Genomic DNA, 18,776 nt, shown 5'->3' on the forward strand with positions numbered 1-18,776 from the left:
AGCTCTCATATGGCCAGCTAAAGAGGCTGCTGCCTAATCTCACTTACGCTGACCAACTCTTTGAAGGTTTCTACTTTTCTGAGTCTACTGAGATCCTGCTCAACCCCCTCCATACTACTGCTTTCTCTTTTAAAACATCCAGTCATCTCTGTTCAAATTAAAGTTGAGTTTAGTTCGTGAGGGCCTCTCTTTCCTATCAGAATAGCATATTTTTGATTAAAATCTGTCCTGTTTAGTACCTTTGACAATTAATACACATATATATACATATAACAATACATGTATATACACATTTGGAAATACATACATACATATTCTTAAGGGCTACTATTAAAAGAAAACCTTTAGACAAATTAAGAGTTTAATTGAGCCAAGAACAACATAAATCTGGCTCCACCAGAACTAGAATATGTTCAGAGTGACTCCAGGGCTGCCAGATGGTTGAATAACATTCATGTATAGAAAAACAAAAGTGGCATACAGAAAATGGAAGTGAGAAACAGAAACCGCTGAGTGGATTACAGCTTGACATGTGCCTTATTTGAACATGGCTTTAACAATTGTTTGACTGTGATTGGCCAAAACTTGGCTGCTGAGACTCGGCAACCTGTTATAGGAGCAGGTTACAATCTGTTTAAACCTCCAATTAGGTTATGGTTCACTATGTATGAAGAAACCATCAGTCTGAACTTAAAATATGTTAACAAGATAGCGTTCAGTTAACAACTGTCTCTCATAATTATTTTAAAGATATTACTGGATATTTCCTTGAAGTTTTTCTGTGATCTCTGCATTCATTTTCCTTTCCTTTGGTTTCTTGCTTTAATGTGTTTGTTTCTTCTTCATCTTTCATGTACAGCAAGTCCTCAATATCAAGTGGTCTTTGGCCCCCATACATATTTATGTGGTAGAACGGAAATAGCTGAGTGGAGCTCTGTATGCCTGGGGCCTCTCCTTCTGAACACTTTTCTTCAGGGATGTTGTGTTTAACTAGTAACAGGCAAATGACAGTGTTGCCCACACTAACTCTAAAAACATTACTTCTCTTTCTAAATGCTCTGTCTAGGACTTCTAGTATTACACTGCACATTCTAGTATTATATAGCATGGAAGTGGTAAACATGGGTATCCTTGCCTTGTTCCAGATCTTATAAGACTTCAGCTTTTTCCTTTTCAGTATAACTTTAGCGTTGAGTGTTACATATGGGCTTAATAATGTTAAGGTGTATTTCTTCTACACCTAATTTGTTGAGTTTTTAATTATAAAGAAATGTTGAATTTTACTGACTTTTTCTGCATCTATTGAGATGATCATAATGTTTGTGTCCTTCATTCTATTGATGTGCTGTATTATGTTTATTAACCTGTATATGTAAAATATCCTTGTATTGCTGGCATAAATTCTATTTGAGCATGGTAAATAAGCTTGTTGATGTGATGTTGGATATGGTTTTCTAGTATTTTGCAAGCATTTTTTTTATTTATGCTCACAGATTGCCCTGTAGTGTTTTTGTTGTTGTGCCCTTATCTTGTGTTGCTATATTTTCAAATAGCCTGTCTTTGAGCTCACTGATTTTTTTGGTTTGATCAATTCTGTTGTTGATGACCCCAGATGCATTTTTATTTTGTTCATTTTGTTTGTTAGCTCCAGTATTATTTACATCTTAATAATTATTTCAGTCTTTCAATTTACTCTGAAAAATTTCTGAATTAGTGATCTGTGTTGAAGTTCACTGAGTTTCCATAAAATAGCTATTTTTGAATTATGCCTGTAAGATTGATTATACACTTTTGGCCAGACACAGTGGCTCATGCCCATAATCCCAGCACTTTAAGAGGCCGAGGCTGGTGGAAGGTTAGGAGTTCAAGACCAGCCTGACCAACATGGTGAAAACCCATCTCTACTAAAATACAAAATATTAGCTGGGTGTGGTGGCAGGTGCCTGTCATCCCAGCTACTCTGGAAGCTGAGGCAGGAGAATCACTTGAACCTGGGAGGTGGAGGTTGCAGTGAGCCGAGATCGCACCATTGCACTCCAGCTTGGGCAACAAGAGTGAAACTCTGTCTCGAAATTAAAAATAAAATTAAAAAAAGATTATACATCTTCATTATTTCAGAGTCAGTCTCTGGAGCCTTATTTTACCCATTTGATCAGGTCATCATTCTCTGAATGTTCTTGATGTTAGGGGCATGTGACAATGTCGTGTATTGGAGAATTAGGTATTTATTCCAGTCTTGCAATCTGACTTTCTTTGTGCCCATCCTTCCAGAGATCCTTTGCAGGCTGATTATTACATCCATTGAGTCTGTGGTCACTGCTGCTATTTCGGCAACCGATGGCACCCTAAGCTAAGGTTTACCACAAGTCTCTGGTTGGAGTAGAGGGAATTCCGAGCCCATTCTTTCGTGTGTCCATAGTTGTTATGCTCTTTTGGCCCAGAGGAACTAGAGCAAAGCCTAAAGGGGTCCATTTGGTTCTGCAAGTTTTTCCCTGGGGCCAGGGAAACTCTCGAGGTTTTATTCATGGTCATTAGCTTATGGAGAGTCACTATGTGACTCTGCCTAGTGCTGGGCTTCACCCTGGCAGGTCCAGCACTGGGCTCCAGGGCCATGTCTCGTGCCTATTTCTCTTTCCTTGTCCCAAAGAGACCTCTCTATTCACTCAGTCCTTCTGAGTTGAGGAATGGGTTTGTGGCCACTGCAGTCATTATAACACTGGGTTAACCCAGAGCCCATAGCTGTGAAGACCAAGGCAGCACAGACATCCTTAGACACATGCTGCTATGGCCTGCCTGCCAGTGAGGTTTATTACCGGCTCTGGGCTGCAACAGCGCAGCAGTGATACAAATAAAGACCCAGAGCTGCGGGGCTCCACATGGCACTGCAGCAGGGCATTGGCCTGGGGTCAGGAATGATGAGGTTCTGGCCATCAGGTTCCTGGGGTCACAAACCATGAAGTTCTTTCTGGCCAACCATGGCAGGTTAGTACTGAGTTGTAAGGCAAAGTCCTGCACTTACTTCTCTCTTCTTCCCTGCCAGTGGTTAGAGTCACTTTGCACTGTGCTGCCCAGGACTCACAGAGAAGTTGTAGGAGCAGTTTCTCAGTTGCCAAGTCTGGCACTAATATGGTTCACACCCAGATCCCATGCTGCCAGGACCAATACAGCTGTGGGTGCTCTCTAGCTTATATGGCCTATCTCTTAGTGGGGTTCACTCATGGCCTAAGGCCACTGTGGAAGGCTAGTGGTGGTGTGAGCTGGAACACAAGACCATGGTTTGGGGCCAAAGTTTTCTGCCTTGTACTGGGGTGAGTCCAGAGGTGCCACCCAGAGGCCATGGGTTTCGGCCTAGTACTGGGTTTTGCCATGATGGGCCTAGCACTGAGCTCTAAATCAAAGTCCTATGTGCGTTTCCTACTCCTTCCTCACTAAGGGTGGGCTGTGTCTCTCTCTGTGCTGAACTGCTGAAAGTTGGGAGATGGGTGACACAGGCAATGGGATTCTGTCCTTCCTATCCACTTGACTGTCTCCTTTTTATTATGTCAAAACTAGGTACTATAATCTCTCACCTGAACTCCTTGGCTCTCGTGAAAATTATGTGTAGATAGTTTTTCAATTTGATGTTTCTGCAGGGAGATGTTTCCGAAGGGTCTCACCATTTGCTTCATTCCTCATCTATAAAGGTTACTTCCAAAGACACTCTTCTGATCTTCCCAGGACTGATTCTCATGTGTCCCACTTTTTAAAATTTTATTTTATTTTTTAGAGACAGGGCTTACTCTGTCACCTAGGCTGGAGTAGAGTGGCATGATCGTACCTCACTGCAGCCTCAAACGCCTGGGCTCGAGCAATCTTTCTATCTCAGCCTCCTGAGTAGCTAGTATTATAAGTGTGTGCCACCACACTCATCTATTCATGTCTCCAACCTTTAAGAGCTTTCAATATTAGATATTTGGGCTCAAGTGAATTTAAGTTTTGGAGGGTAAATCTCTCTTGCAAAACAGATACAGGGGTGTTCCTATAGATGAAAGAGGGAGAGGACAGCACTGCCCACTGTTCCCCAGGTATCAAGGGTTGAGTTCCCTTCCTGTTTGTTCAGCTCGTCCTACTCAGACTTGCTAGGAAGTGGACACAGTTGTCCAGACTTGCTAGGAAGTAGATCCAAGTTGTTGACCATTTGGAGGTGAAGGGATGCTCAATGCTTCATTTCATTTTTCTCTAACTCTTTCTCTGCTTTTATAGGAGTTGAGTGATATTGCTCTGCTGTGGAAACCATCAGTTTCCAACCACCTTCTCCATCAAAACTTATGCACTCGAGCGTATACATAGTGTGTGCTCCTGGAGTCTCCAAATCAAATGAAGTAGTTCCTCTTGGCTACAAATTAGATTTGTTGAGAGGTGAGGAGTAAAAAGGACAACGAAATTAACAATTTCCCCAAGTTATGATTTCATCATTCTTATTACAATGAAGAAGTTTCTCGTGATTTTTTGGAAAAACTGCTTCACTAAAATACTAGTATTTTTCTTTTCAGGAGAATCTACAGCACAATGGTTGTAGGATGGAGTTTCATGAGGGTGACACAGATGGTCCGAGGTAGAGGTGGCTCCACTAAATGGAGTGCAGTATGTGTAAAGGACCCTGTGCCCACATCATCACCCAGAAATGGCCTTCCCATATTAGTATGACTTCAAGTCCTCATGGAGGTCCAAGTTCAAGTGGTCAAATAACCTGGCCTCTAAGGTGGCCTCCAGCTTGAAATCAAAGAAGTGCTGAGATATCCTCTATAAATCACATTTGGCAGCCCTTGTGGAATAAGGCAGTTGATGTATCTGGTTTAGAATGGTAAAATCAAGGGGCTTGGATGTGGAGATTCAAGTTCCCTTGAATGGGGACAGGACCACATGAGGGACTAGAAAGTGAAAAGCTTTTAAATAATGTGGCTCTCAGTTTTGGAAGGTATTTGTCAGTATTTTGTCCTTCTGAGGTTATGCAAGATCATTAGGATGTTTGTGTCCCAATAGTCTCATGTTTTTCATGATGAAAATGTTTGTGTGTGTAAGTATGTATATATTAATACTCTAACAATGCCATGTGCAAAGTGAGAAAACACAGTAACCCTCAAGTAGAAAGTGGGAGGTGAGAAACAAACACAATGAGTTTGTGGTCAACATTCTATGACTGATGACCTCACATCCAGACTCCAAGTCACACTTCAGCGGCCCCACAGCCCTCGTCATTGATGACCTCAATTTATTACCGATGATAGAACCTCATACACAGAGCAACAGAGCTGACCCCTATGATCTCCACACTGTCCTCTACATTGCCCCTTTCACCCACCCTGTTGAAAATCAGTCACCTGTACAACTTTCACTGTCTTTTTTTTTATTTTTTTGAGATTGAGTCTCACTCTGCTACCCCAGGCTGGAGTGCAGTGGCATGATCTTGGCTCACTGCAATCTCTGCCTCCCAGGTTCAAGTGATTCTCCTGCCTCAGTTTACTGAGTAGCTGGATTACAGGCACCTACCATAATGCCTGGTTAATTTTTGTATTTTTAGTACAGATGGGGTTTCACCATGTTGGCCAGGCTGGTCTCGAACTCCTGGCCTCAAGAGATCCACCTGCCTCAGCCTCCCAAAGTGCTGATTATAAGCATGAGCCACAACACCCAGCCAACTTTCACTTTCCATTTTTGAGTATTTCCATCATTAATTGCACTGATGGCTGCCTATCCTTCAGGCTGTCTCCAGCTTTGTTAATCTCTCAGGATAGCAGTGGATATTCAGGGAGATCCAGACTTGTTATAAGAGCCAGGGAGCATCCATGCTACATGAGTGTTGATGTGGCATTTCCCAGAGTATTTTCTGAGAGCTTATTTCTGAATATGCTCAAGTGGAAAGCTACCCAGTCTAGAACACTGCCAAGTTTCCCTGCTAAGGTTCACAATGGACATTTGCAATGTCTGAACTTATTTAACCTTGGGACCTATTTAACAGATGACATTTGTTAATATCTTGAGTCTCTTGTGTTCTACAGAGCACCTTCTGGAAAGCACTAAGTGTGTGCATCTGAAATCTTTATTAGGATCTATGTTCCAGGGAATCCAGTAAAGTGAGTGAAATGTGCTTTCTCCCTCTGTTGGTCTCCAACAGCATGAAATTTATGGTTTCCATCCTAACTTCCCAGGTGAAAGGAATGTTTTTGTGACACAGAATCTTGTGCTAACTCCTAAAATAAACATTCTGTTTTCGGTGTCAGACTCCAGGTCTCTGGAGGTCTGTTCCACCCTCTTCCTTACCCAGCCAACTTCCACCACCTCCCCATTTCATTAATCACTTCCTTCAGGAAGCGTCCCCTCGCCTCTACTTCCCACCAACCTAGCCTCCTCCTCCCCAGCCTGGAGTAAGAGCCCCTCCTCAATACTTATCTCTACCACCATTCAAAAAATAAATGTAAAAAAGTACTCCTTCCTTACTTGCTAGGTGATGGGCATGAGGGACTGTGTTAAAGGGACTTCCAGGTCAGCTGGGGGCTTTGTTTCCAGATCAGGACCTGCTAGGGGTCTTTATTTCCATTTTTCCCGCCGCTGGCTCTTAGGGACTTTGTTTAAAGGCAGGAACCTTTCCCACCTCTGGCCCTTGGAGGTAGAAGCTCACTGACGCAGGGTTGTAAAACAGTAGCCAATCCAGTAAAGGATTCAAAGATCAATTAATCAAGGGGAAGTTTGAAAGAACCCCTCTCATTGGACGAGAGCATGAATGGGGAGAAAATAACTCAGGGGTCAAAGCTCTAGCAGTCCCAGCCTGGAGGGGCACCCCCTCCTGGTCACCATCCACTCAGTGGAAGCTGTCCTTTTTCTCTGCCTAATAAACTGCACTACTGCACATTGTTTGGGTCCATGAGTCCTATTTGAGCTGTAACATTCACCACGATGCCGAGGCCCCCCTTCCCGTTCTTCAGTCTGAGGGAGGCCAAGAACCTGCAGCGGATCCGGTTACAAGCACACAAAAGTGATGAAGAATACTTGTGATTAAATCTCCAATTAGTATATTTGCTCTGTGAAGAAAGTATTATATTTTACTCAATTTTTAGCTCCAGTACCATGCAAGCACATAGTATCAGCTGCCCAATAAAAGCATTTGTTACATCATACTTATTATGTATATGTACAGTCAGCTCCTAACATCTTCTCAGAAATCAACATATTAACTACTTAGATGAATTAATTTGTATATTAATAGAAAGTGACTGGGTTAGCTTTGTGCAGTGGCAGTATCATAGCCAATGAGGTTTATCCAAGACCTGATTATTGCTAATTGAAAAACAAAAAAAGAAAGTTACTGGGGTATAAATAAGTACTCTTTCAGTCTAATAAGTGAATATTAAACATGCAAGAGATGGTCATCCTAAAGACATTACTCCACATTTGCTTTCTAAGCCATGACATTTCAACACAAAAGGAGATGGTTACTTTGCCAATCATCTCCCTGTGGTTTAAATCTGCATCAGGCTCCTCCTCCAGCTGTGACAACAAGGACGCCACTGTGTGTGCAAAAAGGTCTGCAAGTCTCCATCCCTCAGTCTAAGTTAAATAGGGTTCCACACACCCTTACCATGTCCAGCACTCTAGAAAGATTCAGTTTTCTTTTACATTTTGAAGAATTGTTATTGTTCCAATTATAAAAAAAATAAACGGAATAAATAAGTCAAGCAATAGATGAAAGGAAATCTTTGCAAATGCTTTTTTTTGTGGAAAAAATCTTACTTATTACATATGTGAGCTAGTAACCAGAATATAAACAGAACTCTCAAAACTTGCAAGACAACAAATACAATTAGAAATCATGTAGACATGAATAAACATTTCATCAGAGATAATATGCAGATGTCATATGAGAACATTAGACGAGGTTCAATATTATTATCCTTTAGAGAAACGTATGTTAAAACAATGTGATAGCAATATACTTCAGTCTGTATGGCTAAGAGGATTTGAAAAAACAGAAATTCATTTATGATGGGAATGTAAAATCAAAGTCACTCTGGATAACAAAGTGCTATTTTCTATTAATTTTAAACTTGTAACTATCATATGACCTGGGAATTTCATCCTGGACATATTTTCCAGAGTAATGAAAACATTTATTCACACAAAACCTGGTACATGAATGTACACATCACTTTTGGTCATAATAGCCAGACAATGACTGAAAACAACAATGTTCTTGAATGAGTGAAGGGGTACACATAATATTTCATGATGACATCCACACCATGAAAACCCTTAGCAATAGCAAAAGGAACAAACTAAAACATAAACCAATGTAGATGAATCTCCAAGGAATTATCTTGAAGGAAAAGGGCCAATTACAAAAGGGTGCACAGGTTATGATTTCATTTATATAACAATATTGGAAGGGCAAATTTGCAGAAATATAAATTAGTGGTTTCAAAGAATCAGAATCAAAGTGGATATGGTGGAGAGGAGAGAAGTGGATGTGGTTATAATAGGAAAACGAGTGAATCTTCTGATAGGTAAACCTATACATGCAATAAAATTGCACAGCACCCAGGCACACACACACACAAATGAGAAGAAAATTAATCTGGGAAAATGCAAATAGATGAGTAGATTAATTCTATTACTGTCTATATCTTAACTTTGATATTGTTATAGTCTTATATTTCATTATAGCTTTCTAGAGTTTTTAATAGTTTTATAATATAAATAACCACTCTATTCTCTCAGCAGTGCTTTCCACAAGGCCAAGTCTGAAGTATTCTCCATAGTTTATATCATTTAGTTCTTGAAACAATCTTATCATGTTAGACTTCTTAGAACCACAGGTTCCAGTGAAGCAAACTGAAACCCACAAATGTGAAGGGACTTTCCTAAGACACAGATAATAGGTGGCTGAGCCCCCCTTCTGCTATGGAGGGATGGAGCACTCACCGTTTGAGCAGGAGGTACAAGACCTGTGGGGTGGGGGTGAACACTCTGTAGGTGCACAGGAAGGAAGATGAGGACATAAAAGAGGTGGCAGCTCTGGAAGGTGGGCACCAGAGGCTCCTCCTGCTGCCTCACCATGCCTGCCTGATGGAATCCACCTGCAGGTCTCATCCAGATTTAGCGCTGATTTATTTCCACACTCAGTGGGACAAAGGAGGGCTGATTAAAACAATGAGCCCTAACAAAATGCAAAAACACTCATGTTCATAACATGAAGTGAAAGTAAAATATAAATAATTTGCCCAGATATTCTTGCAAATACGTGAAAGTTGATTTTACACCTGAACAGCACTGGAGTGAAATGGTGGGGCTGAAGGAAGGAAACAGACCCAGAGTCTCTTGGATTAAAACTAAATAGGGAAAGCCCAGGCAAAGTCCTGTGAGTCATCAAGGTGGAGTCCTGGCAGAAGGCCTTCTCAGCCATGTCTGGGCGCTGATTATAGAGACCGTCTCTACACTCATACCCCACGCGAGGCAGCAATGGTTATTGTTGACAGCACGGTACACCTGCCCCTCACCCAGGGAGTTGAAGTGTCCATCAGTTCTTTGACTATGTTCTGTGTGGAGCTCTGCAAAGACAAACCAGCAGTTAATCTTGCAGGCAACAGAGCCCTGCTTGTTTGTCCTGGCCTCTTCTGTCAGGGAGTCTTTCCATTCCCCAAATCAGCCACAGACCATAACTGCAACAAACAATCTGATAAGAAAATTACTAATTCTGTATATAATAGAACTCCAATGAATAAAATACCTAAAAACAAATTTAATGAAGGAAATTGAAGACCTGTACAATGACATAAATGAAACATTGTGAAAGTAAATAAAAAGACCTAAGCAGAAAAACATCTATGTCAATACAAATTTTTAAACTCTTAAGATGTCAATACTTCCAATTCAGTTTATAGATTCAATGAAATCCCTATCAAATTTCAGTACCACGTTTACAGAAATAGAAAGATATTTTTCATATTGATAAGGAAATGTAAGGGGCCCCAAATACATAAAATAGTGAAGAAAATCAACAAAATTGGCAAATTGACATTTTCCAATTTCAAAACTTCATGAACTTGGATTTGGTAATGGACTCATTGATATGGAACCAAAAGCCCAAGAAACAAAGAAAAAAGATACATGGACTTCATTAACATTTATTAAAAAATCTTTGTGATTACAAGAACATTACCAAGGAAGTAATAAGACAACTACGCATCCAGAAAAAGTACTAACAAATTACATACTTGATAACAGTATGTATTTATTTCATATATCTACAATATATGAAAACTCCTTACAACTCAACAACAAAAACACAAGTACTAAAACAGACATTTCTCTTAAGATGTTCAAATGGTCAACAAGCACATATAAGGAATTCAATGTCATGGGGTATTATGAAAATGCCAATCAAAACCACTGTGATGCACCACTTCAAACTGACTGCAATGGCTAGAATTTTAAAAGCGAAAGGAAAATAAATGTTGGCAAGGATGTGGAGATATTAGAGCACTTCCCTCTTGCTGCTGGGAATGTAGAATTGTTCAGCTGCTGTGGAAAATACTTGGAGGTACCTCTGAATGCTAAGCATAGAATTAACAGATGACTTAGCAACTCCATTCCTAGGTAATTTTCCAAAATAACTAAAACCAAGTGCTGAAAAAATGCATGTATACACAAATTCATATTATCAATATTCATAATACCCCCAAAAAAGAACCACCTAAATGTCCATTAGTAAAGAAGTCAATGGAGAAAAAAATGCAGGGCATATCAACAAAATTTTGTTCTACCACAAAGGTGAATGAAATTTTGATACAAGCTACAACATCACAAATGAACCCTAGAAACTTAAGTGAATGACACCACAAATAAACAGCACTAATATTGTAGGATTCTACTGATGTAAAATATTTAGAAAAGGCAAAATTCATTAAGACAGAAAAGAAGCAAATGCGGATTTTTGCTTAATAGGTAGAGTTTTTGTTTGGAATGATAAAAAAAATTGGACATAAATAGTGGTAATGGTTTAACAACATTATAAATATAACAAACGCCATGGAATAGTAAACTTAAAATGGTTGAAATAGAAAATCTTATATAAAAACTTTAGAAATCATTTTTCAAAATAGCTCTGTAAAACATCTGGTTAAGATGACAAAATCAAGCTACTTAATGGATAAAAATATTTTCAAACTGCACATACAGCAGAGGACTAGTATCTAGAATACGTAAAGAGCTCACAAAATGCAACCATGAAAAAAAAATCCAAGTGGATAATAGGCAAAATATATGAGTTATTCCAGAGAACATACAGATGTCAAATAAACACATGAAAATATGTTTAACATCATTAGTCTCTGTGAAGTTCTGATGCAAACCCCAATGGGATTTTGTTGCAAATCTTTCAGAACAGCTAAACCAAAAAATAGTGGCAAAAACATGTGCTGCTGAGGATGAGAAAAACTAGGTCACTCCTGCAAGCTGATGGGAATGTAAATGGTACAACCACTCAGGAAAAGAGTTGACAAACTTTGTAATGGACCGTGAGAAGGTGCAGGTTCCCTGGCCACAGCCATTTCCTGAAGGTTCCAACCAGTTCCATCGCCTCTGTTTGGGAATGTCTGGCCACACACACTATTTCACATTTCTAGGATTCCTGGGTATCCTGATTTCTTCCCTAGGATTTTATCAGCTGGTGCAGGTCACAGCACAACAGAGCTGTGACAGAGAGACACCAGAGCTCATTAGGGGCAAGTGAAACACAGTGACAAGTGACCACGGGAACAAGCAATGATATCAATATGCCTTTGTGGGTTCATTCCATCACCCCTTCTGGGTGGTGCATCTGAATAAACAGTTCCTATAATTCTGGCCTCTATGACAGGAGTGACAGTTGTGGGAGGTCATGTGCCTAAGCTGACCTAGATTCAGCAATCCTCAGAATCTGTCCCTGGCAGGGGCATTTGAATTTAAGAAGGACTAGTTCAGAACTTGAAGTCAGACACTGGTGTCTCCCCACATCTTCTAAATGCAGGGCACAGCCGTGAGCAGAGAATCCTAGACATAGCTTCCACATGAAATGACCCCCTCATCCACAGCAAGAAGTGTGGCCACACTGAAACAGGAGTCTGATGTCCTCCAGGATCAGGGGCTTGACCTAAGGCTGCAAGGCCACTAATAGGACTGTCACCTTTGTTTAGAAACATAAACACTTAACAGTGACATCACCATATCTAGTAAGGAGTCTAGCTCCATTTTTATCTTTGACCACTGACAATGTGGAGGCTTCCACTAATCCCATCCTCAAACATGCATATTTGGCACTTTGGTTCTGGTGAGACATTTGATCCCTGCTCCCCTATCCAGGGCTCCAGACCCCTTCTCAGACCAACTACCACCTATAAGATGGGTTTATTGAAATTGTTAGGTGTGCATTTTTTTAAGAAATTAATTTTAGATTAGTCATTGGGGATATCCCTAGAGAATTTTGAAATGCTAAAGTCTGGATCTCCAAGGCAACTGATTTCCATTCTCAGTGAAAAACAGTTACAAGTTTTATAAATTTAGATAAACTTGGCAGTTTGATTCTCTTCACAAATTGTAACAAAAGACCTACTGCATTTACTTATGTTAACCATTTTATTCAAACATGTACATTTTATACAATATACCCATTTAAAGTATAGAATTCACCAGTTTTTGCTATTCTCACAGATACATGTAATCATCACCAGTTAATTTTCATCACCTGCATGATAAGCCCATGTACCCTTTAAGTATCCATTCATCTATCCTGCCATCTTCCTCCCGCAACATCCAACCCCAGACAACCAGTAATCTACCTGCTCTCTGTACATATTCCCTATTCTGAACTTCCGTGTGAATGGAATCATAACATGTGAGGTACTTATAACTAGCTTTCACTTACTACAGTTTTTTTTTTTTTTTAAGAGACATACCTGATACAGCATGTTCCAGTACTTTATTTGGATCTATGGTGGAATTGTATTTGATTGTGTGGGCATTATTAATACATATTTTGTACCATGCATTAGATGATAGATTATTTGGGTTCTACCTTTCGGCTATCATGAATAATGTTTCTAAAACATTCGTGTTCAAAGTTTTGTGTGAACATGTTTCTATTTCTCTTTATACCTAGATAGAAACCGATGGATCATAGAGTACTTCTGTTCAATATTTCTTTTAATGTAAAAGGTTTTCTAATTTATTATTTTTTATTGTGGTAAAAACTTAATATTGAATTTACCATAACCATTTTTAAGTGTTCAGGTCAACAGTGTTAAGCATATTCACATGGTTGTGCAAGAGATTTCTAAAATTTTAACTTGAAAAAGTCTAAGTTTATATCCACTAAACACTGCTTCTACCTCCCTGCCAACTCCAGTCCCATTCTACAGCCATCAGCAACAACCTTGCTATGTTCTGTTTGCCTTTTGAGTACTTCGCAGAGTTCATGAGGGGAATCATACAGTATTTATTCTTTTACTCCTCCCTTATTTCACTCAGTCTGAGGTCCTCAAGGTTAATCCATGTTGAACCAAGTGACAAAATTTCCTTCTCTTCCCTTCAAGATGCTATTGTACATTATTTTGGATGTACACCCAGAAGTGAAATTACTGGACCATATTTTAACACTGTTTTAAATTTTCTGACATGCTTAACCCCATTTTCCAAAATGACTACACCAAAAATGCACAAGCATTCTAATAACTGCAGCTTCACCAACACTTGTCATTTTCTGTTCTTTTGATGTTGGAGATTCTAATGGGTGTGAGGAAATGGCTCACTATACTTTCAATTTGCATTTATCTTATCATTTGTGATGGTGAGAGTATATTGTCATTTGCATGTGTTATTTGTAGAACTGTGCATTCAGGACATTTGCCCATTTTTAAAATCAGGTTATTTTATTTTTGTTGAGTTATTGGAGTTCCTATAGTTCTTTTTACATTGAGAATATTAAATCCATATCACATATATGATTTGCATATATTTTGTCCCATTCTGAAGAGTGCATTTTCACCACGTTGAAGATTTCCTTCAGCGTACGTCTGTTAACTTTGATGCAATCCCACTTTTCTTTTGCTTTTGTTTCCTATACTGTTGGTGTCATATGCAATATATCACTGCAAATCTAACATTTTGATACTTTTCCCTTATGTTTTTTTCAAGGAATTTTACAGTTTTACATCTTCCATTCAGGTCTTTATTTCACTTTTAGTGAATATGTATTTGTGGTGTAAATTACTGATCAGACTTCATTTTTCTGCAGGTGTATATCCAGTTTTCTCAATATCATTGTTTGAAAAGATTGTCCTGGCTTCATTGTGCAGCCTTGGCACCTTTGTCTAAGATCATTTAGCCAAATATGCACTACATTTATATTCAGGTTCTCTATTCTGCTCCATTGGTCTACCTATCTGTCTTTGGTCAAGTAATGGGCCATCTTGACTACTGCTGCTTCCTATCATGTTTCTGTTTCAGGAATTGTGAAGACCCAGCTTTGTACTTTCCTATCAAGATTTCATGTTTCAGACATGAAAGGTTCATAAAACTTCTATGTAAATTTTAGAATTTTCTTCTATTTTTGCAAAAAAATCCATTAAAATTTTGGTACAGATTGCATTAAATCTGTAGATCACTTTGGGTGGTATAGACATTTTAACAATGTTAAGTCATCCAGTCTGTGAACATTGGATTCTCTGAGAATATAGAAAAAAAGCCAATATTAATTGTTCCTACTCTCGTAGAACAATTAACACGGATGTGTGACCAGATATATTGGCTTCTTCTACACACAAGAAACAAATAATTTTGCAAGGGATTCTCCAGCATACACCAGCAGGTGTCCCCTAATTCAACTGATTTCCAACACTAGCTTGAGATAGCATTGTTGTGGGAATTCAAGCCAAGAAGAGCAGAAAGACCAAGAGACACGAGAAAATTTCTTTATTGGAGCTCCAACTGACCAGGTGGCCTTACTGCCTGTAATGGCCGCCAGCCCTGAACAAATAGAACACATTGCTTTTATACGATTGGAGGCAGGAAAACAAGGCAGGCAGGTTTTGGACAAAGACAGTAAATCATGTTTTACAATAGTGAGCTTCATGGTCATTTGATTCTATAACCTTGCAGGTAGGAGGTTGAGAGGTTCAGGAGGACACTCAAGGAGACCACAAGAACAGGAATTGCAGAAGTATGTGCAGGCTGCAGACCTAAAGATATGCTCTGGTTCTCTTATCTATGTAGAGAAAGGATGGTACCAGGTCTGCTTTGCCTCTATTTTCTCTAAATATACAGGTTTTATGGCTAGCCAGGAATGTGGGCTGTGAGATAAATTTGCAGCTGCAGTTAGTTGGGCTAAGCTGGGAAGGGTTACTTATTTTTGATTACTATGATTTTTCTTAATGACCTAGTCCTCATGTTAACTATTACTTATTCCATTCCAACTCTGTCTTTAACTTTATTTTCCTCCTTAGCATCAGATCCTGCAGGTTAAGATCTCAGCCTCACAAGATTGTCCCTGCTTCATATACTAGCTATAAGCTTAGGTTGCTGCAAATTCTGACTAAGTCACTTTAAATTTGGGTTCCAATGGCCACCTCCTCAAGTTTAACTCAAAAAAACACGACTTACATTTACCCATTTATTATAAAGGATATTACAAAAATATAGATGTACACCCAGATGGAAGAGATGTATAGGGTACGATATACGGAAAGGGGCATGGAACTTCTATGACCTGTGTTTGTGTATCAACACTCTATAAACCCCATATGTTTACATATCCAAAAGTTCCCCAAAAGCAGTCCTTCTGGGTTTTTATGGTGTTGTCATTACAAAGCAATTGGCGATAAACTTAACACTCAGCCCTTCTCCCCTCCAGGGAGAGGAAGGGTGAGGCTGAACATTCCAACCACCTAATTACATGATTGGTTTTGGTTCCTCCCCCTCCGCACCCTCCCCCACCCCCCGCAATGATCAGCCCCATCCAGAGGCTATGCAGGAGCCCCCAGCTATCAGTCCTTTCATTAACACACAAATGACACATCATCACATCATTTTGGATATTTCAAGTATTTTAGGAGTTCTGGGCCAGGTAATGGGACAAAAGCCAGATATATATTTCTCAATATCACAGACATCTTTCTGTTTATTTTTATCTCATTAGTTTTTTTTTTTATCAATTCTTTGTAGTTTTCATTGTTTTGCTTTCTTGGTTATGTTTATTCTCAAGCATTTGTTATGCTATTTTAAATGGAATAGTTTTCTTAATTTCCAATTCTGATTACTCACTGACAGTATACAGAAACAAAAATGATTTCTTTGTGGTGATTTTGTATTCTACGACTTTGCTGAAGTCATATACAGTTGACCCTCCATATTTCTGGATTCTACATACATAGATTAAACCAACCACAGATCAAATATATTCACAAAATAAAACAGATAGCTTCACATTATTCCTTAAACAATACATTATAGCAACTATTTACGTAGGACTTAACATTGTATTAGTCATTAGAAGTAATCTAGAGATGATTTAAAGTATGTAGGAGGATATGCATAGATAATATGCAAATATTGTGCCATTTTATATAAGGGAATTGAGTATCCATAAATTTTGGATTGGGGGGATTCTTGGAACCAATCCCACATACATAGGATGAATGTATTAGTTTTAAGTTTTAGAAATTGAATCCATATGTGAGATATGGCAAGGTTTCTCTTCAAACAACCACATTCTTTAATACCCAGTACCCCTGTCCTCTTTCTTTTTCTTTCCTTCTTTCTGCTTTTACTACATGCCCAAGCAGGCCACAGCACCAGTGGCATTACCAGCACCAGCTCATAATTCCTTTCCTTATTTGGATAAAGACTGGCCCTCTAGCTCACTGCAGATGACTCCTTCTCCCTCTCCCCTCTCTCCCTTACCTGCCTACCTTTGAAGTATTGGATGCGAGATTAAAAATTACACCAAGACAAAAGTATGCCAAATTGCAGGGTCTTTTATTGCCGGCAGCCACAGAGGACTCACGTCTCTCCAACCTGTGGCCCCGGGCTCAGGGAGAGAGGAGTTTTTAAGCTGAAAAACCACATCCTGGTTTTAGGACCGAGAGGGTGAGGTGCGGGTGTGGGGCTGAAGGGATTCAAACATTCCGAGGGCCAGGGGATTCCGTAAATCACCTCCTGGGCAGAGATGAGGGTGGGGGTCTCCGGACATTCCAAGGGCTAGGGGACTTTTGTCACTCCAATTGTTACTTAAGTGGTTTGCAGAAGTCAAGATAAATGTTAGTTTACACATTGTCTGGGTAGTGGTGGAAATCACAGAACTTAGTTACTTATTACAAGCTGCAGGGGCCAAGATGGCATTAGTTTGGGCTGCTTATTCTGCCAATTGCTGATAAGCAAAGGCCAGCAATTCTGGCAGTTACTGATAAGAAAAGGTAAGCGGCTTTACATAGTGGGCATTTTTCAGAGCAAACTAGCAGTTTTATTTACAGAAGCAGTTATTACTAGGAGAATGGGGCAGCCGTTAAAACTTACTTTTTGGAAACACAGCTTTGTCTTATAAAATGGTGTTGCTCAGGTTCTGGCTCTAGGCCAGCTATAGCACACCTTATCTTGTTGTACCCTAGCGACTCAAGGAATGCACCACACTCTGAGATTGAATTATGAGTCCTTTATTAAGCCAGCAACTGAGAGTGGCTAACACCCCCAATTCTCTCTGCCCTGAAGAAAAAGTTAGGCGGTTTTTTTTACACTAGTTTTAAGAGGAAGGGGGAAACCTAGCTGAAACAAAGTTTTCACAAAGGCAGAGTGAGCAAAAAGTTAAAAAGGAAAACTGATACATAAGAAATAAAACACTGCCAGGTGTGAGGAGCACAGCTGTCATGGAAGACATACAACTTAGACATAAGGGGGCTCTGGGTGCTCACTGCATCTGCATTTCCAGGCTCTGCTGATACCACTTAACTCAGCCTCTTATCAACAAAGGCATTCCTTGGTGCCCAGTGTCAGCCTGACCTTGCTTTATACTATAGTTACATACTTAATGGAGAGAAGGTTAGTAAAATGAAGAAACCAAGATAGAGTCTGTCTGGCTCAAGAAACTAACATAAAGCCTGAACAGTTTTAGTAAGGGAAAAGGAGAGTTAGTTTTAGCTGGCAAAGAGCAGGGTATCACAGTCTGAGAAAAAGTTTAAATGTCCAGCCAATTGGGTCTAGTTCAGACTATATGGTCCAACCCCAGCCAATGGGGAAAGGGCACAAAGGCAGGATTTGCATCAGGAATAACAATTTGCTTTCTCCTTTGTTCTATGTGCTGCTTTCATGGCAATGTGAGGGGCTTGCCTTTACACAGAAGTAAATTTGCCTTGCTGAGAAATCCTTTGTCTGAGTGCTCATTTTCCTTATGACTCTGAGCTTAAACACAGATAATTTTTATCATCTTAGAAAAGAGATAATTATACTTTTTCCTGTTCCATATAGATGTCATTTATATCTTTTTCTTGTCTAACTGTCTGGCTAGGATTTGTGGTAGTATATTGAATAGAAGAAATGAGAGTGAGTATCCTTGCCTTGTTCCTAATCTTAAAAAGCTTTCAGTGTTGCTATTCAGTATGTTACCTGTGGGCTTTTCATAAATGCCTTTTCCTATGTTGATGTAGTTTTCTTCTATTCCCAGTTGGTTACGTGTTTTTAATCAATCAATTCAAGGGCGATACATTTTCTCAAATTCTATT

The 18,776-nt window shown here is 39.5% G+C and overlaps 1 long non-coding RNA gene and 1 other non-coding gene across 2 annotated transcripts; one reads left to right on the plus strand and one right to left on the minus strand.

The window, feature by feature from the left end:
- Positions 1-6,808: 6,808 nt before the first annotated feature.
- LOC116561326 lies at positions 6,809-18,467 on the minus strand. Its single transcript, XR_004273393.1, has 3 exons — positions 18,391-18,467; positions 15,481-15,485; positions 6,809-6,820 (listed from the first exon to the last, which is right to left on the minus strand). It is a non-coding gene; the product is annotated as an uncharacterized LOC116561326 (long non-coding RNA).
- On the plus strand, positions 7,258-7,396 carry LOC116561620. Its single transcript, XR_004273518.1, has one exon. It is a non-coding gene; the product is annotated as a U4 spliceosomal RNA (small nuclear RNA).
- Positions 18,468-18,776: the final 309 nt, after the last annotated feature.

Source organism: Sapajus apella, unplaced genomic scaffold (assembly GCF_009761245.1).
Source record: "Sapajus apella isolate SASKATOON/1434 unplaced genomic scaffold, GSC_monkey_1.0 scaffold29, whole genome shotgun sequence".
Lineage (NCBI taxonomy): Eukaryota > Metazoa > Chordata > Mammalia > Primates > Cebidae > Sapajus > Sapajus apella.